The 19,304-nt window shown below is 47.7% G+C and overlaps 13 non-coding genes across 13 annotated transcripts; all 13 read left to right on the top strand.

Moving 5' to 3' along the window:
* The first annotated feature begins 986 nt into the window (after nt 1–986).
* On the top strand, nt 987–1,176 carry LOC142729980 (U2 spliceosomal RNA). The gene has a single exon (XR_012878659.1). It is a non-coding gene; the product is annotated as a U2 spliceosomal RNA (small nuclear RNA).
* Nucleotides 1,177–2,468: 1,292 nt separating this feature from the next.
* LOC142729816 (U2 spliceosomal RNA) lies at nt 2,469–2,659 on the top strand. The gene has a single exon (XR_012878511.1). It is a non-coding gene; the product is annotated as a U2 spliceosomal RNA (small nuclear RNA).
* A 1,284-nt stretch (nt 2,660–3,943) lies between these two features.
* LOC142729815 (U2 spliceosomal RNA) lies at nt 3,944–4,134 on the top strand. Its single transcript, XR_012878510.1, has one exon. It is a non-coding gene; the product is annotated as a U2 spliceosomal RNA (small nuclear RNA).
* Nucleotides 4,135–5,414: 1,280 nt separating this feature from the next.
* Nucleotides 5,415–5,605, top strand: LOC142729814 (U2 spliceosomal RNA). Its single transcript, XR_012878509.1, has one exon. It is a non-coding gene; the product is annotated as a U2 spliceosomal RNA (small nuclear RNA).
* A 1,293-nt stretch (nt 5,606–6,898) lies between these two features.
* On the top strand, nt 6,899–7,089 carry LOC142729813 (U2 spliceosomal RNA). Its single transcript, XR_012878508.1, has one exon. It is a non-coding gene; the product is annotated as a U2 spliceosomal RNA (small nuclear RNA).
* A 1,296-nt stretch (nt 7,090–8,385) lies between these two features.
* LOC142729811 (U2 spliceosomal RNA) lies at nt 8,386–8,576 on the top strand. Its single transcript, XR_012878506.1, has one exon. It is a non-coding gene; the product is annotated as a U2 spliceosomal RNA (small nuclear RNA).
* A 1,309-nt stretch (nt 8,577–9,885) lies between these two features.
* On the top strand, nt 9,886–10,076 carry LOC142729810 (U2 spliceosomal RNA). Its single transcript, XR_012878505.1, has one exon. It is a non-coding gene; the product is annotated as a U2 spliceosomal RNA (small nuclear RNA).
* A 1,308-nt stretch (nt 10,077–11,384) lies between these two features.
* LOC142729809 (U2 spliceosomal RNA) lies at nt 11,385–11,575 on the top strand. Its single transcript, XR_012878504.1, has one exon. It is a non-coding gene; the product is annotated as a U2 spliceosomal RNA (small nuclear RNA).
* A 1,296-nt stretch (nt 11,576–12,871) lies between these two features.
* On the top strand, nt 12,872–13,062 carry LOC142729807 (U2 spliceosomal RNA). The gene has a single exon (XR_012878503.1). It is a non-coding gene; the product is annotated as a U2 spliceosomal RNA (small nuclear RNA).
* A 1,280-nt stretch (nt 13,063–14,342) lies between these two features.
* On the top strand, nt 14,343–14,533 carry LOC142729806 (U2 spliceosomal RNA). The gene has a single exon (XR_012878502.1). It is a non-coding gene; the product is annotated as a U2 spliceosomal RNA (small nuclear RNA).
* Nucleotides 14,534–15,841: 1,308 nt separating this feature from the next.
* On the top strand, nt 15,842–16,032 carry LOC142729805 (U2 spliceosomal RNA). The gene has a single exon (XR_012878501.1). It is a non-coding gene; the product is annotated as a U2 spliceosomal RNA (small nuclear RNA).
* Nucleotides 16,033–17,343: 1,311 nt separating this feature from the next.
* On the top strand, nt 17,344–17,534 carry LOC142729804 (U2 spliceosomal RNA). The gene has a single exon (XR_012878500.1). It is a non-coding gene; the product is annotated as a U2 spliceosomal RNA (small nuclear RNA).
* A 1,285-nt stretch (nt 17,535–18,819) lies between these two features.
* LOC142729964 (U2 spliceosomal RNA) lies at nt 18,820–19,010 on the top strand. The gene has a single exon (XR_012878644.1). It is a non-coding gene; the product is annotated as a U2 spliceosomal RNA (small nuclear RNA).
* Nucleotides 19,011–19,304: the final 294 nt, after the last annotated feature.

Here is a 19,304-nt window from a genome sequence, read left to right as displayed (position 1 = left end):
CACCTGAGCCAGCCACTGATTGATTGATTGATTGATTGATTGATTGATGCAGCACAACAGTCAAATAGTGGAGTGGAGTAGGGGAACAGCAAACAGCCAATAAAGCAGCCCGCCCGCTCGCCTGCCCGCCACAATGGACCTACCTGTGTACACTAGATGGATGTGATGGAATGTACTGTCGTCCCTACATTTCAAGAAGAAGTAAGAATTGCAGTTGCAACAAAGCCTTGCTTGCCTACAAAGAGAGCAGCAATTTGGATTTGTTACTATGTTACCTAGAAGAATAACAAACTGTGCAAGGATGGAGGTTGTAGGAGCAAGGAGAAGTTGTCTGTAAAGTTGGTGGATGCCTATTTTCCATTTTGCAGTCCCTTGTCTCCCTCTTGTGGCCTCCTGGAGGCAACTAGCTGTGCAAAAAAAAGACAGCCTGGCGGCCGGCTGTTGCAGTGTTGCCCTCTCAGGCAACACTGAGTGACTGACTGAGCCTCACCGTCTTATATAAAGTTCAGACGGAACTTTGCACGTGTCATAGTGGAGCCCTCAGGATTCCAGAGCCAGCTTTCTGACATCATAATGGGGCCTCAGAGATAAAAGCCTGGGCCCAGGCAGTGTTGGTCAGTGCTGCTCAGCAGGCAGCACTGGACTGGACTGGATTACAGCTGATACAAGGTGTGAAGGAACAAGGGGTGGCTGTGGGCATGCACTTGCTGCCGCTGCCAGTGTTTATCTGCATGGCAGCAGGGCATTTGGGCGTTGCCAGGAAGGCGTTTTTATGTAGATTCCTCCTCTTTCAGCACTGCATTGTGGTGCAAGCAAAAGAAGCAAATCCTGTCTGGCTTCCTCTCCGGCCTTTATTCACCTCCCGTGTAGCTGTGAGTGTGTGAGCCTGCAGGGCCCCATGGAATTGCCTAGAAGTAGGCTGAATCGCTGCAAGGGCTGAACAGCAGTATCGGGCAGGCTCGGGCAACGCGCGGCCCGTTCGGGTTATCGCTTCTCGGCCTTTTGGCTAAGATCAAGTGTAGTATCTGTTCTTATCAGTTTAATATCTGATACGTCCCCTATCTGGGGACCATATATTAAATGATTTTTAGAACAGGGAGATGGAAATAGAGCTTGCTCTGTCCACTCCACGCATTGACCTGGTATTGCAGTATTTCCAGGACCGGTGCACCCTTTCCTTATGTGTTGACTAAAAGCAGATTCCAAAAGTGTTTTTTGTCTTTGCTATTGTTTCTGTCTTTCTGAAGGGATCTCCCCTTTTAATCCCATTATTTCAACACCTGTTGGACAATGCATGAGTGATAATGAGCTCATTGATTAAATGCAATTAATGAATAGATTGCCACCTCTTGTTGTGTGTCGTCTGTGTTTCTGTGTTTCCGGCATTTCACATTGGAACACCTCATTCACCTTCCTTGTCTTCTCTCCGCCCTCCCTTTTAGGTAAGTTAAAGAGCTGCACCTGAGCCAGCCACTGATTGATTGATTGATTGATTGATTGATTGATTGATTGATTGATTGATTGATTGATGCAGCACAACAGTCAAATAGTGGAGTGGAGTAGGGGAACAGCAAACAGCCAATAAAGCAGCCCGCCCGCTCGCCTGCCCGCCACAATGGACCTACCTGTGTACACTAGATGGATGTGATGGAATGTACTGTCGTCCCTACATTTCAAGAAGAAGTAAGAATTGCAGTTGCAACAAAGCCTTGCTTGCCTACAAAGAGAGCAGCAATTTGGATTTGTTACTATGTTACCTAGAAGAATAACAAACTGTGCAAGGATGGAGGTTGTAGGAGCAAGGAGAAGTTGTCTGTAAAGTTGGTGGATGCCTATTTTCCATTTTGCAGTCCCTTGTCTCCCTCTTGTGGCCTCCTGGAGGCAACTAGCTGTGCAAAAAAAAGACAGCCTGGCGGCCGGCTGTTGCAGTGTTGCCCTCTCAGGCAACACTGAGTGACTGACTGAGCCTCACCGTCTTATATAAAGTTCAGACGGAACTTTGCACGTGTCATAGTGGAGCCCTCAGGATTCCAGAGCCAGCTTTCTGACATCATAATGGGGCCTCAGAGATAAAAGCCTGGACCCAGGCAGTATTGGTCAGTGCTGCTCAGCAGGCAGCACTGGACTGGACTGGATTACAGCTGATACAAGGTGTGAAGGAACAAGGGGTGGCTGTGGGCATGCACTTGCTGCCGCTGCCAGTGTTTATCTGCATGGCAGCAGGGCATTTGGGCGTTGCCAGGAAGGCGTTTTTATGTAGATTCCTCCTCTTTCAGCACTGCATTGTGGTGCAAGCAAAAGAAGCAAATCCTGTCTGGCTTCCTCTCCGGCCTTTATTCACCTCCCGTGTAGCTGTGAGTGTGTGAGCCTGCAGGGCCCCATGGAATTGCCTAGAAGTAGGCTGAATCGCTGCAAGGGCTGAACAGCAGTATCGGGCAGGCTCGGGCAACGCGCGGCCCGTTCGGGTTATCGCTTCTCGGCCTTTTGGCTAAGATCAAGTGTAGTATCTGTTCTTATCAGTTTAATATCTGATACGTCCCCTATCTGGGGACCATATATTAAATGGATTTTTAGAACAGGGAGATGGAAATAGAGCTTGCTCTGTCCACTCCACGCATTGACCTGGTATTGCAGTATTTCCAGGACCGGTGCACCCTTTCCTTATGTGTTGACTAAAAGCAGATTCCAAAAGTGTTTTTTGTCTTTGCTATTGTTTCTGTCTTTCTGAAGGGATCTCCCCTTTTAATCCCATTATTTCAACACCTGTTGGACAATGCATGAGTGATAATGAGCTCATTGATTAAATGCAATTAATGAATAGATTGCCACCTCTTGTTGTGTGTCGTCTGTGTTTCTGTGTTTCCGGCATTTCACATTGGAACACCTCATTCACCTTCCTTGTCTTCTCTCCGCCCTCCCTTTTAGGTAAGTTAAAGAGCTGCACCTGAGCCAGCCACTGATTGATTGATTGATTGATTGATTGATTGATTGATTGATTGATTGATGCAGCACAACAGTCAAATAGTGGAGTGGAGTAGGGGAACAGCAAACAGCCAATAAAGCAGCCCGCCCGCTCGCCTGCCCGCCACAATGGACCTACCTGTGTACACTAGATGGATGTGATGGAATGTACTGTCGTCCCTACATTTCAAGAAGAAGTAAGAATTGCAGTTGCAACAAAGCCTTGCTTGCCTACAAAGAGAGCAGCAATTTGGATTTGTTACTATGTTACCTAGAAGAATAACAAACTGTGCAAGGATGGAGGTTGTAGGAGCAAGGAGAAGTTGTCTGTAAAGTTGGTGGATGCCTATTTTCCATTTTGCAGTCCCTTGTCTCCCTCTTGTGGCCTCCTGGAGGCAACTAGCTGTGCAAAAAAAAGACAGCCTGGCGGCCGGCTGTTGCAGTGTTGCCCTCTCAGGCAACACTGAGTGACTGACTGAGCCTCACCGTCTTATATAAAGTTCAGACGGAACTTTGCACGTGTCATAGTGGAGCCCTCAGGATTCCAGAGCCAGCTTTCTGACATCATAATGGGGCCTCAGAGATAAAAGCCTGGGCCCAGGCAGTGTTGGTCAGTGCTGCTCAGCAGGCAGCACTGGACTGGACTGGATTACAGCTGATACAAGGTGTGAAGGAACAAGGGGTGGCTGTGGGCATGCACTTGCTGCCGCTGCCAGTGTTTATCTGCATGGCAGCAGGGCATTTGGGCATTGCCAGGAAGGCGTTTTTATGTAGATTCCTCCTCTTTCAGCACTGCATTGTGGTGCAAGCAAAAGAAGCAAATCCTGTCTGGCTTCCTCTCCGGCCTTTATTCACCTCCCGTGTAGCTGTGAGTGTGTGAGCCTGCAGGGCCCCATGGAATTGCCTAGAAGTAGGCTGAATCGCTGCAAGGGCTGAACAGCAGTATCGGGCAGGCTCGGGCAACGCGCGGCCCGTTCGGGTTATCGCTTCTCGGCCTTTTGGCTAAGATCAAGTGTAGTATCTGTTCTTATCAGTTTAATATCTGATACGTCCCCTATCTGGGGACCATATATTAAATGGATTTTTAGAACAGGGAGATGGAAATAGAGCTTGCTCTGTCCACTCCACGCATTGACCTGGTATTGCAGTATTTCCAGGACCGGTGCACCCTTTCCTTATGTGTTGACTAAAAGCAGATTCCAAAAGTGTTTTTTGTCTTTGCTATTGTTTCTGTCTTTCTGAAGGGATCTCCCCTTTTAATCCCATTATTTCAACACCTGTTGGACAATGCATGAGTGATAATGAGCTCATTGATTAAATGCAATTAATGAATAGATTGCCACCTCTTGTTGTGTGTCGTCTGTGTTTCTGTGTTTCCGGCATTTCACATTGGAACACCTCATTCACCTTCCTTGTCTTCTCTCCGCCCTCCCTTTTAGGTAAGTTAAAGAGCTGCACCTGAGCCAGCCACTGATTGATTGATTGATTGATTGATTGATTGATTGATTGATTGATGCAGCACAACAGTCAAATAGTGGAGTGGAGTAGGGGAACAGCAAACAGCCAATAAAGCAGCCCGCCCGCTCGCCTGCCCGCCACAATGGACCTACCTGTGTACACTAGATGGATGTGATGGAATGTACTGTCGTCCCTACATTTCAAGAAGAAGTAAGAATTGCAGTTGCAACAAAGCCTTGCTTGCCTACAAAGAGAGCAGCAATTTGGATTTGTTACTATGTTACCTAGAAGAATAACAAACTGTGCAAGGATGGAGGTTGTAGGAGCAAGGAGAAGTTGTCTGTAAAGTTGGTGGATGCCTATTTTCCATTTTGCAGTCCCTTGTCTCCCTCTTGTGGCCTCCTGGAGGCAACTAGCTGTGCAAAAAAAAGACAGCCTGGCGGCCGGCTGTTGCAGTGTTGCCCTCTCAGGCAACACTGAGTGACTGACTGAGCCTCACCGTCTTATATAAAGTTCAGACGGAACTTTGCACGTGTCATAGTGGAGCCCTCAGGATTCCAGAGCCAGCTTTCTGACATCATAATGGGGCCTCAGAGATAAAAGCCTGGGCCCAGGCAGTGTTGGTCAGTGCTGCTCAGCAGGCAGCACTGGACTGGACTGGATTACAGCTGATACAAGGTGTGAAGGAACAAGGGGTGGCTGTGGGCATGCACTTGCTGCCGCTGCCAGTGTTTATCTGCATGGCAGCAGGGCATTTGGGCGTTGCCAGGAAGGCGTTTTTATGTAGATTCCTCCTCTTTCAGCACTGCATTGTGGTGCAAGCAAAAGAAGCAAATCCTGTCTGGCTTCCTCTCCGGCCTTTATTCACCTCCCGTGTAGCTGTGAGTGTGTGAGCCTGCAGGGCCCCATGGAATTGCCTAGAAGTAGGCTGAATCGCTGCAAGGGCTGAACAGCAGTATCGGGCAGGCTCGGGCAACGCGCGGCCCGTTCGGGTTATCGCTTCTCGGCCTTTTGGCTAAGATCAAGTGTAGTATCTGTTCTTATCAGTTTAATATCTGATACGTCCCCTATCTGGGGACCATATATTAAATGGATTTTTAGAACAGGGAGATGGAAATAGAGCTTGCTCTGTCCACTCCACGCATTGACCTGGTATTGCAGTATTTCCAGGACCGGTGCACCCTTTCCTTATGTGTTGACTAAAAGCAGATTCCAAAAGTGTTTTTTTGTCTTTGCTATTGTTTCTGTCTTTCTGAAGGGATCTCCCCTTTTAATCCCATTATTTCAACACCTGTTGGACAATGCATGAGTGATAATGAGCTCATTGATTAAATGCAATTAATGAATAGATTGCCACCTCTTGTTGTGTGTCGTCTGTGTTTCTGTGTTTCCGGCATTTCACATTGGAACACCTCATTCACCTTCCTTGTCTTCTCTCCGCCCTCCCTTTTAGGTAAGTTAAAGAGCTGCACCTGAGCCAGCCACTGATTGATTGATTGATTGATTGATTGATTGATTGATTGATTGATTGATTGATTGATGCAGCACAACAGTCAAATAGTGGAGTGGAGTAGGGGAACAGCAAACAGCCAATAAAGCAGCCCGCCCGCTCGCCTGCCCGCCACAATGGACCTACCTGTGTACACTAGATGGATGTGATGGAATGTACTGTCGTCCCTACATTTCAAGAAGAAGTAAGAATTGCAGTTGCAACAAAGCCTTGCTTGCCTACAAAGAGAGCAGCAATTTGGATTTGTTACTATGTTACCTAGAAGAATAACAAACTGTGCAAGGATGGAGGTTGTAGGAGCAAGGAGAAGTTGTCTGTAAAGTTGGTGGATGCCTATTTTCCATTTTGCAGTCCCTTGTCTCCCTCTTGTGGCCTCCTGGAGGCAACTAGCTGTGCAAAAAAAAGACAGCCTGGCGGCCGGCTGTTGCAGTGTTGCCCTCTCAGGCAACACTGAGTGACTGACTGAGCCTCACCGTCTTATATAAAGTTCAGACGGAACTTTGCACGTGTCATAGTGGAGCCCTCAGGATTCCAGAGCCAGCTTTCTGACATCATAATGGGGCCTCAGAGATAAAAGCCTGGGCCCAGGCAGTGTTGGTCAGTGCTGCTCAGCAGGCAGCACTGGACTGGACTGGATTACAGCTGATACAAGGTGTGAAGGAACAAGGGGTGGCTGTGGGCATGCACTTGCTGCCGCTGCCAGTGTTTATCTGCATGGCAGCAGGGCATTTGGGCGTTGCCAGGAAGGCGTTTTTATGTAGATTCCTCCTCTTTCAGCACTGCATTGTGGTGCAAGCAAAAGAAGCAAATCCTGTCTGGCTTCCTCTCCGGCCTTTATTCACCTCCCGTGTAGCTGTGAGTGTGTGAGCCTGCAGGGCCCCATGGAATTGCCTAGAAGTAGGCTGAATCGCTGCAAGGGCTGAACAGCAGTATCGGGCAGGCTCGGGCAACGCGCGGCCCGTTCGGGTTATCGCTTCTCGGCCTTTTGGCTAAGATCAAGTGTAGTATCTGTTCTTATCAGTTTAATATCTGATACGTCCCCTATCTGGGGACCATATATTAAATGGATTTTTAGAACAGGGAGATGGAAATAGAGCTTGCTCTGTCCACTCCACGCATTGACCTGGTATTGCAGTATTTCCAGGACCGGTGCACCCTTTCCTTATGTGTTGACTAAAAGCAGATTCCAAAAGTGTTTTTTGTCTTTGCTATTGTTTCTGTCTTTCTGAAGGGATCTCCCCTTTTAATCCCATTATTTCAACACCTGTTGGACAATGCATGAGTGATAATGAGCTCATTGATTAAATGCAATTAATGAATAGATTGCCACCTCTTGTTGTGTGTCGTCTGTGTTTCTGTGTTTCCGGCATTTCACATTGGAACACCTCAATCACCTTCCTTGTCTTCTCTCCGCCCTCCCTTTTAGGTAAGTTAAAGAGCTGCACCTGAGCCAGCCACTGATTGATTGATTGATTGATTGATTGATTGATTGATTGATTGATTGATTGATTGATTGATGCAGCACAACAGTCAAATAGTGGAGTGGAGTAGGGGAACAGCAAACAGCCAATAAAGCAGCCCGCCCGCTCGCCTGCCCGCCACAATGGACCTACCTGTGTACACTAGATGGATGTGATGGAATGTACTGTCGTCCCTACATTTCAAGAAGAAGTAAGAATTGCAGTTGCAACAAAGCCTTGCTTGCCTACAAAGAGAGCAGCAATTTGGATTTGTTACTATGTTACCTAGAAGAATAACAAACTGTGCAAGGATGGAGGTTGTAGGAGCAAGGAGAAGTTGTCTGTAAAGTTGGTGGATGCCTATTTTCCATTTTGCAGTCCCTTGTCTCCCTCTTGTGGCCTCCTGGAGGCAACTAGCTGTGCAAAAAAAAGACAGCCTGGCGGCCGGCTGTTGCAGTGTTGCCCTCTCAGGCAACACTGAGTGACTGACTGAGCCTCACCGTCTTATATAAAGTTCAGACGGAACTTTGCACGTGTCATAGTGGAGCCCTCAGGATTCCAGAGCCAGCTTTCTGACATCATAATGGGGCCTCAGAGATAAAAGCCTGGGCCCAGGCAGTGTTGGTCAGTGCTGCTCAGCAGGCAGCACTGGACTGGACTGGATTACAGCTGATACAAGGTGTGAAGGAACAAGGGGTGGTTGTGGGCATGCACTTGCTGCCGCTGCCAGTGTTTATCTGCATGGCAGCAGGGCATTTGGGCGTTGCCAGGAAGGCGTTTTTATGTAGATTCCTCCTCTTTCAGCACTGCATTGTGGTGCAAGCAAAAGAAGCAAATCCTGTCTGGCTTCCTCTCCGGCCTTTATTCACCTCCCGTGTAGCTGTGAGTGTGTGAGCCTGCAGGGCCCCATGGAATTGCCTAGAAGTAGGCTGAATCGCTGCAAGGGCTGAACAGCAGTATCGGGCAGGCTCGGGCAACGCGCGGCCCGTTCGGGTTATCGCTTCTCGGCCTTTTGGCTAAGATCAAGTGTAGTATCTGTTCTTATCAGTTTAATATCTGATACGTCCCCTATCTGGGGACCATATATTAAATGGATTTTTAGAACAGGGAGATGGAAATAGAGCTTGCTCTGTCCACTCCACGCATTGACCTGGTATTGCAGTATTTCCAGGACCGGTGCACCCTTTCCTTATGTGTTGACTAAAAGCAGATTCCAAAAGTGTTTTTTTGTCTTTGCTATTGTTTCTGTCTTTCTGAAGGGATCTCCCCTTTTAATCCCATTATTTCAACACCTGTTGGACAATGCATGAGTGATAATGAGCTCATTGATTAAATGCAATTAATGAATAGATTGCCACCTCTTGTTGTGTGTCGTCTGTGTTTCTGTGTTTCCGGCATTTCACATTGGAACACCTCATTCACCTTCCTTGTCTTCTCTCCGCCCTCCCTTTTAGGTAAGTTAAAGAGCTGCACCTGAGCCAGCCACTGATTGATTGATTGATTGATTGATTGATTGATTGATTGATTGATTGATTGATTGATTGATTGATTGATTGATGCAGCACAACAGTCAAATAGTGGAGTGGAGTAGGGGAACAGCAAACAGCCAATAAAGCAGCCCGCCCGCTCGCCTGCCCGCCACAATGGACCTACCTGTGTACACTAGATGGATGTGATGGAATGTACTGTCGTCCCTACATTTCAAGAAGAAGTAAGAATTGCAGTTGCAACAAAGCCTTGCTTGCCTACAAAGAGAGCAGCAATTTGGATTTGTTACTATGTTACCTAGAAGAATAACAAACTGTGCAAGGATGGAGGTTGTAGGAGCAAGGAGAAGTTGTCTGTAAAGTTGGTGGATGCCTATTTTCCATTTTGCAGTCCCTTGTCTCCCTCTTGTGGCCTCCTGGAGGCAACTAGCTGTGCAAAAAAAAGACAGCCTGGCGGCCGGCTGTTGCAGTGTTGCCCTCTCAGGCAACACTGAGTGACTGACTGAGCCTCACCGTCTTATATAAAGTTCAGACGGAACTTTGCACGTGTCATAGTGGAGCCCTCAGGATTCCAGAGCCAGCTTTCTGACATCATAATGGGGCCTCAGAGATAAAAGCCTGGGCCCAGGCAGTGTTGGTCAGTGCTGCTCAGCAGGCAGCACTGGACTGGACTGGATTACAGCTGATACAAGGTGTGAAGGAACAAGGGGTGGCTGTGGGCATGCACTTGCTGCCGCTGCCAGTGTTTATCTGCATGGCAGCAGGGCATTTGGGCGTTGCCAGGAAGGCGTTTTTATGTAGATTCCTCCTCTTTCAGCACTGCATTGTGGTGCAAGCAAAAGAAGCAAATCCTGTCTGGCTTCCTCTCCGGCCTTTATTCACCTCCCGTGTAGCTGTGAGTGTGTGAGCCTGCAGGGCCCCATGGAATTGCCTAGAAGTAGGCTGAATCGCTGCAAGGGCTGAACAGCAGTATCGGGCAGGCTCGGGCAACGCGCGGCCCATTCGGGTTATCGCTTCTCGGCCTTTTGGCTAAGATCAAGTGTAGTATCTGTTCTTATCAGTTTAATATCTGATACGTCCCCTATCTGGGGACCATATATTAAATGGATTTTTAGAACAGGGAGATGGAAATAGAGCTTGCTCTGTCCACTCCACGCATTGACCTGGTATTGCAGTATTTCCAGGACCGGTGCACCCTTTCCTTATGTGTTGACTAAAAGCAGATTCCAAAAGTGTTTTTTGTCTTTGCTATTGTTTCTGTCTTTCTGAAGGGATCTCCCCTTTTAATCCCATTATTTCAACACCTGTTGGACAATGCATGAGTGATAATGAGCTCATTGATTAAATGCAATTAATGAATAGATTGCCACCTCTTGTTGTGTGTCGTCTGTGTTTCTGTGTTTCCGGCATTTCACATTGGAACACCTCATTCACCTTCCTTGTCTTCTCTCCGCCCTCCCTTTTAGGTAAGTTAAAGAGCTGCACCTGAGCCAGCCACTGATTGATTGATTGATTGATTGATTGATTGATTGATTGATTGATTGATTGATTGATTGATTGATTGATTGATGCAGCACAACAGTCAAATAGTGGAGTGGAGTAGGGGAACAGCAAACAGCCAATAAAGCAGCCCGCCCGCTCGCCTGCCCGCCACAATGGACCTACCTGTGTACACTAGATGGATGTGATGGAATGTACTGTCGTCCCTACATTTCAAGAAGAAGTAAGAATTGCAGTTGCAACAAAGCCTTGCTTGCCTACAAAGAGAGCAGCAATTTGGATTTGTTACTATGTTACCTAGAAGAATAACAAACTGTGCAAGGATGGAGGTTGTAGGAGCAAGGAGAAGTTGTCTGTAAAGTTGGTGGATGCCTATTTTCCATTTTGCAGTCCCTTGTCTCCCTCTTGTGGCCTCCTGGAGGCAACTAGCTGTGCAAAAAAAAGACAGCCTGGCGGCCGGCTGTTGCAGTGTTGCCCTCTCAGGCAACACTGAGTGACTGACTGAGCCTCACCGTCTTATATAAAGTTCAGACGGAACTTTGCACGTGTCATAGTGGAGCCCTCAGGATTCCAGAGCCAGCTTTCTGACATCATAATGGGGCCTCAGAGATAAAAGCCTGGGCCCAGGCAGTGTTGGTCAGTGCTGCTCAGCAGGCAGCACTGGACTGGACTGGATTACAGCTGATACAAGGTGTGAAGGAACAAGGGGTGGCTGTGGGCATGCACTTGCTGCCGCTGCCAGTGTTTATCTGCATGGCAGCAGGGCATTTGGGCGTTGCCAGGAAGGCGTTTTTATGTAGATTCCTCCTCTTTCAGCACTGCATTGTGGTGCAAGCAAAAGAAGCAAATCCTGTCTGGCTTCCTCTCCGGCCTTTATTCACCTCCCGTGTAGCTGTGAGTGTGTGAGCCTGCAGGGCCCCATGGAATTGCCTAGAAGTAGGCTGAATCGCTGCAAGGGCTGAACAGCAGTATCGGGCAGGCTCGGGCAACGCGCGGCCCGTTCGGGTTATCGCTTCTCGGCCTTTTGGCTAAGATCAAGTGTAGTATCTGTTCTTATCAGTTTAATATCTGATACGTCCCCTATCTGGGGACCATATATTAAATGGATTTTTAGAACAGGGAGATGGAAATAGAGCTTGCTCTGTCCACTCCACGCATTGACCTGGTATTGCAGTATTTCCAGGACCGGTGCACCCTTTCCTTATGTGTTGACTAAAAGCAGATTCCAAAAGTGTTTTTTGTCTTTGCTATTGTTTCTGTCTTTCTGAAGGGATCTCCCCTTTTAATCCCATTATTTCAACACCTGTTGGACAATGCATGAGTGATAATGAGCTCATTGATTAAATGCAATTAATGAATAGATTGCCACCTCTTGTTGTGTGTCGTCTGTGTTTCTGTGTTTCCGGCATTTCACATTGGAACACCTCATTCACCTTCCTTGTCTTCTCTCCGCCCTCCCTTTTAGGTAAGTTAAAGAGCTGCACCTGAGCCAGCCACTGATTGATTGATTGATTGATTGATTGATTGATTGATTGATTGATTGATTGATTGATTGATGCAGCACAACAGTCAAATAGTGGAGTGGAGTAGGGGAACAGCAAACAGCCAATAAAGCAGCCCGCCCGCTCGCCTGCCCGCCACAATGGACCTACCTGTGTACACTAGATGGATGTGATGGAATGTACTGTCGTCCCTACATTTCAAGAAGAAGTAAGAATTGCAGTTGCAACAAAGCCTTGCTTGCCTACAAAGAGAGCAGCAATTTGGATTTGTTACTATGTTACCTAGAAGAATAACAAACTGTGCAAGGATGGAGGTTGTAGGAGCAAGGAGAAGTTGTCTGTAAAGTTGGTGGATGCCTATTTTCCATTTTGCAGTCCCTTGTCTCCCTCTTGTGGCCTCCTGGAGGCAACTAGCTGTGCAAAAAAAAGACAGCCTGGCGGCCGGCTGTTGCAGTGTTGCCCTCTCAGGCAACACTGAGTGACTGACTGAGCCTCACCGTCTTATATAAAGTTCAGACGGAACTTTGCACGTGTCATAGTGGAGCCCTCAGGATTCCAGAGCCAGCTTTCTGACATCATAATGGGGCCTCAGAGATAAAAGCCTGGGCCCAGGCAGTGTTGGTCAGTGCTGCTCAGCAGGCAGCACTGGACTGGACTGGATTACAGCTGATACAAGGTGTGAAGGAACAAGGCGTGGCTGTGGGCATGCACTTGCTGCCGCTGCCAGTGTTTATCTGCATGGCAGCAGGGCATTTGGGCGTTGCCAGGAAGGCGTTTTTATGTAGATTCCTCCTCTTTCAGCACTGCATTGTGGTGCAAGCAAAAGAAGCAAATCCTGTCTGGCTTCCTCTCCGGCCTTTATTCACCTCCCGTGTAGCTGTGAGTGTGTGAGCCTGCAGGGCCCCATGGAATTGCCTAGAAGTAGGCTGAATCGCTGCAAGGGCTGAACAGCAGTATCGGGCAGGCTCGGGCAACGCGCGGCCCGTTCGGGTTATCGCTTCTCGGCCTTTTGGCTAAGATCAAGTGTAGTATCTGTTCTTATCAGTTTAATATCTGATACGTCCCCTATCTGGGGACCATATATTAAATGGATTTTTAGAACAGGGAGATGGAAATAGAGCTTGCTCTGTCCACTCCACGCATTGACCTGGTATTGCAGTATTTCCAGGACCGGTGCACCCTTTCCTTATGTGTTGACTAAAAGCAGATTCCAAAAGTGTTTTTTGTCTTTGCTATTGTTTCTGTCTTTCTGAAGGGATCTCCCCTTTTAATCCCATTATTTCAACACCTGTTGGACAATGCATGAGTGATAATGAGCTCATTGATTAAATGCAATTAATGAATAGATTGCCACCTCTTGTTGTGTGTTGTCTGTGTTTCTGTGTTTCCGGCATTTCACATTGGAACACCTCATTCACCTTCCTTGTCTTCTCTCCGCCCTCCCTTTTAGGTAAGTTAAAGAGCTGCACCTGAGCCAGCCACTGATTGATTGATTGATTGATTGATTGATTGATTGATTGATTGATGCAGCACAACAGTCAAATAGTGGAGTGGAGTAGGGGAACAGCAAACAGCCAATAAAGCAGCCCGCCCGCTCGCCTGCCCGCCACAATGGACCTACCTGTGTACACTAGATGGATGTGATGGAATGTACTGTCGTCCCTACATTTCAAGAAGAAGTAAGAATTGCAGTTGCAACAAAGCCTTGCTTGCCTACAAAGAGAGCAGCAATTTGGATTTGTTACTATGTTACCTAGAAGAATAACAAACTGTGCAAGGATGGAGGTTGTAGGAGCAAGGAGAAGTTGTCTGTAAAGTTGGTGGATGCCTATTTTCCATTTTGCAGTCCCTTGTCTCCCTCTTGTGGCCTCCTGGAGGCAACTAGCTGTGCAAAAAAAAGACAGCCTGGCGGCCGGCTGTTGCAGTGTTGCCCTCTCAGGCAACACTGAGTGACTGACTGAGCCTCACCGTCTTATATAAAGTTCAGACGGAACTTTGCACGTGTCATAGTGGAGCCCTCAGGATTCCAGAGCCAGCTTTCTGACATCATAATGGGGCCTCAGAGATAAAAGCCTGGGCCCAGGCAGTGTTGGTCAGTGCTGCTCAGCAGGCAGCACTGGACTGGACTGGATTACAGCTGATACAAGGTGTGAAGGAACAAGGGGTGGCTGTGGGCATGCACTTGCTGCCGCTGCCAGTGTTTATCTGCATGGCAGCAGGGCATTTGGGCGTTGCCAGGAAGGCGTTTTTATGTCGATTCCTCCTCTTTCAGCACTGCATTGTGGTGCAAGCAAAAGAAGCAAATCCTGTCTGGCTTCCTCTCCGGCCTTTATTCACCTCCCGTGTAGCTGTGAGTGTGTGAGCCTGCAGGGCCCCATGGAATTGCCTAGAAGTAGGCTGAATCGCTGCAAGGGCTGAACAGCAGTATCGGGCAGGCTCGGGCAACGCGCGGCCCGTTCGGGTTATCGCTTCTCGGCCTTTTGGCTAAGATCAAGTGTAGTATCTGTTCTTATCAGTTTAATATCTGATACGTCCCCTATCTGGGGACCATATATTAAATGGATTTTTAGAACAGGGAGATGGAAATAGAGCTTGCTCTGTCCACTCCACGCATTGACCTGGTATTGCAGTATTTCCAGGACCGGTGCACCCTTTCCTTATGTGTTGACTAAAAGCAGATTCCAAAAGTGTTTTTTGTCTTTGCTATTGTTTCTGTCTTTCTGAAGGGATCTCCCCTTTTAATCCCATTATTTCAACACCTGTTGGACAATGCATGAGTGATAATGAGCTCATTGATTAAATGCAATTAATGAATAGATTGCCACCTCTTGTTGTGTGTCGTCTGTGTTTCTGTGTTTCCGGCATTTCACATTGGAACACCTCATTCACCTTCCTTGTCTTCTCTCCGCCCTCCCTTTTAGGTAAGTTAAAGAGCTGCACCTGAGCCAGCCACTGATTGATTGATTGATTGATTGATTGATTGATTGATTGATTGATTGATTGATTGATTGATTGATTGATTGATGCAGCACAACAGTCAAATAGTGGAGTGGAGTAGGGGAACAGCAAACAGCCAATAAAGCAGCCCGCCCGCTCGCCTGCCCGCCACAATGGACCTACCTGTGTACACTAGATGGATGTGATGGAATGTACTGTCGTCCCTACATTTCAAGAAGAAGTAAGAATTGCAGTTGCAACAAAGCCTTGCTTGCCTACAAAGAGAGCAGCAATTTGGATTTGTTACTATGTTACCTAGAAGAATAACAAACTGTGCAAGGATGGAGGTTGTAGGAGCAAGGAGAAGTTGTCTGTAAAGTTGGTGGATGCCTATTTTCCATTTTGCAGTCCCTTGTCTCCCTCTTGTGGCCTCCTGGAGGCAACTAGCTGTGCAAAAAAAAGACAGCCTGGCGGCCGGCTGTTGCAGTGTTGCCCTCTCAGGCAACACTGAGTGACTGACTGAGCCTCACCGTCTTATATAAAGTTCAGACGGAACTTTGCACGTGTCATAGTGGAGCCCTCAGGATTCCAGAGCCAGCTTTCTGACATCATAATGGGGCCTCAGAGATAAAAGCCTGGGCCCAGGCAGTGTTGGTCAGTGCTGCTCAGCAGGCAGCACTGGACTGGACTGGATTACAGCTGATACAAGGTGTGAAGGAACAAGGGGTGGCTGTGGGCATGCACTTGCTGCCGCTGCCAGTGTTTATCTGCATGGCAGCAGGGCATTTGGGCGTTGCCAGGAAGGCGTTTTTATGTAGATTCCTCCTCTTTCAGCACTGCATTGTGGTGCAAGCAAAAGAAGCAAATCCTGTCTGGCTTCCTCTCCGGCCTTTATTCACCTCCCGTGTAGCTGTGAGTGTGTGAGCCTGCAGGGCCCCATGGAATTGCCTAGAAGTAGGCTGAATCGCTGCAAGGGCTGAACAGCAGTATCGGGCAGGCTCGGGCAACGCGCGGCCCGTTCGGGTTATCGCTTCTCGGCCTTTTGGCTAAGATCAAGTGTAGTATCTGTTCTTATCAGTTTAATATCTGATACGTCCCCTATCTGGGGACCATATATTAAATGGATTTTTAGAACAGGGAGATGGAAATAGAGCTTGCTCTGTCCACTCCACGCATTGACCTGGTATTGCAGTATTTCCAGGACCGGTGCACCCTTTCCTTATGTGTTGACTAAAAGCAGATTCCAAAAGTGTTTTTTGTCTTTGCTATTGTTTCTGTCTTTCTGAAGGGATCTCCCCTTTTAATCCCATTATTTCAACACCTGTTGGACAATGCATGAGTGATAATGAGCTCATTGATTAAATGCAATTAATGAATAGATTGCCACCTCTTGTTGTGTGTCGTCTGTGTTTCTGTGTTTCCGGCATTTCACATTGGAACACCTCATTCACCTTCCTTGTCTTCTCTCCGCCCTCCCTTTTAGGTAAGTTAAAGAGCTGCACCTGAGCCAGCCACTGATTGATTGATTGATTGATTGATTGATTGATTGATTGATTGATTGATTGATTGATTGATTGATGCAGCACAACAGTCAAATAGTGGAGTGGAGTAGGGGAACAGCAAACAGCCAATAAAGCAGCCCGCCCGCTCGCCTGCCCGCCACAATGGACCTACCTGTGTACACTAGATGGATGTGATGGAATGTACTGTCGTCCCTACATTTCAAGAAGAAGTAAGAATTGCAGTTGCAACAAAGCCTTGCTTGCCTACAAAGAGAGCAGCAATTTGGATTTGTTACTATGTTACCTAGAAGAATAACAAACTGTGCAAGGATGGAGGTTGTAGGAGCAAGGAGAAGTTGTCTGTAAAGTTGGTGGATGCCTATTTTATGCCTATTTTCCATTTTGCAGTCCCTTGTCTCCCTCTTGTGGCCTCCTGGAGGCAACTAGCTGTGCAAAAAAAAGACAGCCTGGCGGCCGGCTGTTGCAGTGTTGCCCTCTCAGGCAACACTGAGTGACTGACTGAGCCTCACCGTCTTATATAAAGTTCAGACGGAACTTTGCACGTGTCATAGTGGAGCCCTCAGGATTCCAGAGCCAGCTTTCTGACATCATAATGGGGCCTCAGAGATAAAAGCCTGGGCCCAGGCAGTGTTGGTCAGTGCTGCTCAGCAGGCAGCACTGGACTGGACTGGATTACAGCTGATACAAGGTGTGAAGGAACAAGGGGTGGCTGTGGGCATGCACTTGCTGCCGCTGCCAGTGTTTATCTGCATGGCAGCAGGGCATTTGGGCGTTGCCAGGAAGGCGTTTTTATGTAGATTCCTCCTCTTTCAGCACTGCATTGTGGTGCAAGCAAAAGAAGCAAATCCTGTCTGGCTTCCTCTCCGGCCTTTATTCACCTCCCGTGTAGCTGTGAGTGTGTGAGCCTGCAGGGCCCCATGGAATTGCCTAGAAGTAGGCTGAATCGCTGCAAGGGCTGAACAGCAGTATCGGGCAGGCTCGGGCAACGCGCGGCCCGTTCGGGTTATCGCTTCTCGGCCTTTTGGCTAAGATCAAGTGTAGTATCTGTTCTTATCAGTTTAATATCTGATACGTCCCCTATCTGGGGACCATATATTAAATGGATTTTTAGAACAGGGAGATGGAAATAGAGCTTGCTCTGTCCACTCCACGCATTGACCTGGTATTGCAGTATTTCCAGGACCGGTGCACCCTTTCCTTATGTGTTGACTAAAAGCAGATTCCAAAAGTGTTTTTTGTCTTTGCTATTGTTTCTGTCTTTCTGAAGGGATCTCCCCTTTTAATCCCATTATTTCAACACCTGTTGGACAATGCATGAGTGATAATGAGCTCATTGATTAAATGCAATTAATGAATAGATTGCCACCTCTTGTTGTGTGTCGTCTGTGTTTCTGTGTTTCCGGCATTTCACATTGGAACACCTCATTCACCTTCCTTGTCTTCTCTCCGCCCTCCCTTTTAGGTAAGTTAAAGAGCTGCACCTGAGCCAGCCACTTGATTGATTGATTGATTGATTGATTGATTGATTGATTGATTGATTGATGCAGCACAACAGTCAAATAGTGGAGTGGAGTAGGGGAACAGCAAACAGCCAATAAAGCAGCCCGCCCGCTCGCCTGCCCGCCACAATGGACCTACCTGTGTACACTAGATGGATGTGATGGAATGTACTGTCGTCCCTACATTTCAAGAAGAAGTAAGAATTGCAGTTGCAACAAAGCCTTGCTTGCCTACAAAGAGAGCAGCAATTTGGATTTGTTACTATGTTACCTAGAAGAATAACAAACTGTGCAAGGATGGAGGTTGTAGGAGCAAGGAGAAGTTGTCTGTAAAGTTGGTGGATGCCTATTTTCCATTTTGCAGTCCCTTGTCTCCCTCTTGTGGCCTCCTGGAGGCAACTAGCTGTGCAAAAAAAAGACAGCCTGGCGGCCGGCTGTTGCAGTGTTGCCCTCTCAGGCAACACTGAGTGACTGACTGAGCCTCACCGTCTTATATAAAGTTCAGACGGAACTTTGCACGTGTCATAGTGGAGCCCTCAGGATTCCAGAGCCAGCTTTCTGACATCATAATGGGGCCTCAGAGATAAAAGCCTGGGCCCAGGCAGTGTTGGTCAGTGCTGCTCAGCAGGCAGCACTGGACTGGACTGGATTACAGCTGATACAAGGTGTGAAGGAACAAGGGGTGGCTGTGGGCATGCACTTGCTGCCGCTGCCAGTGTTTATCTGCATGGCAGCAGGGCATTTGGGCGTTGCCAGGAAGGCGTTTTTATGTAGATTCCTCCTCTTTCAGCACTGCATTGTGGTGCAAGCAAAAGAAGCAAATCCTGTCTGGCTTCCTCTCCGGCCTTTATTCACCTCCCGTGTAGCTGTGAGTGTGTGAGCCTGCAGGGCCCCATGGAATTGCCTAGAAGTAGGCTGAATCGCTGCAAGGGCTGAACAGCAGTATCGGGCAGGCTCGGGCAACGCGCGGCCCGTTCGGGTTATCGCTTCTCGGCCTTTTGGCTAAGATCAAGTGTAGTATCTGTTCTTATCAGTTTAATATCTGATACGTCCCCTATCTGGGGACCATATATTAAATGGATTTTTAGAACAGGGAGATGGAAATAGAGCTTGCTCTGTCCACTCCACGCATTGACCTGGTATTGCAGTATTTCCAGGACTGGTGCACCCTTTCCTTATGTGTTGACTAAAAGCAGATTCCAAAAGTGTTTTTTGTCTTTGCTATTGTTTCTGTCTTTCTGAAGGGATCTCCCCTTTTAATCCCATTATTTCAACACCTGTTGGACAATGCATGAGTGATAATGAGCTCATTGATTAAATGCAATTAATGAATAGATTGCCACCTCTTGTTGTGTGTCGTCTGTGTTTCTGTGTTTCCGGCATTTCACATTGGAACACCTCATTCACCTTCCTTGTCTTCTCTCCGCCCTCCCTTTTAGGTAAGTTAAAGAGCTGCACCTGAGCCAG

This window comes from Rhinoderma darwinii, unplaced genomic scaffold (assembly GCF_050947455.1).
Source record: "Rhinoderma darwinii isolate aRhiDar2 unplaced genomic scaffold, aRhiDar2.hap1 Scaffold_737, whole genome shotgun sequence".
NCBI lineage: Eukaryota > Metazoa > Chordata > Amphibia > Anura > Rhinodermatidae > Rhinoderma > Rhinoderma darwinii.
Note: the sequence above shows the minus strand (reverse complement) of the source record. Positions and strands in the feature narration are given on the sequence as shown.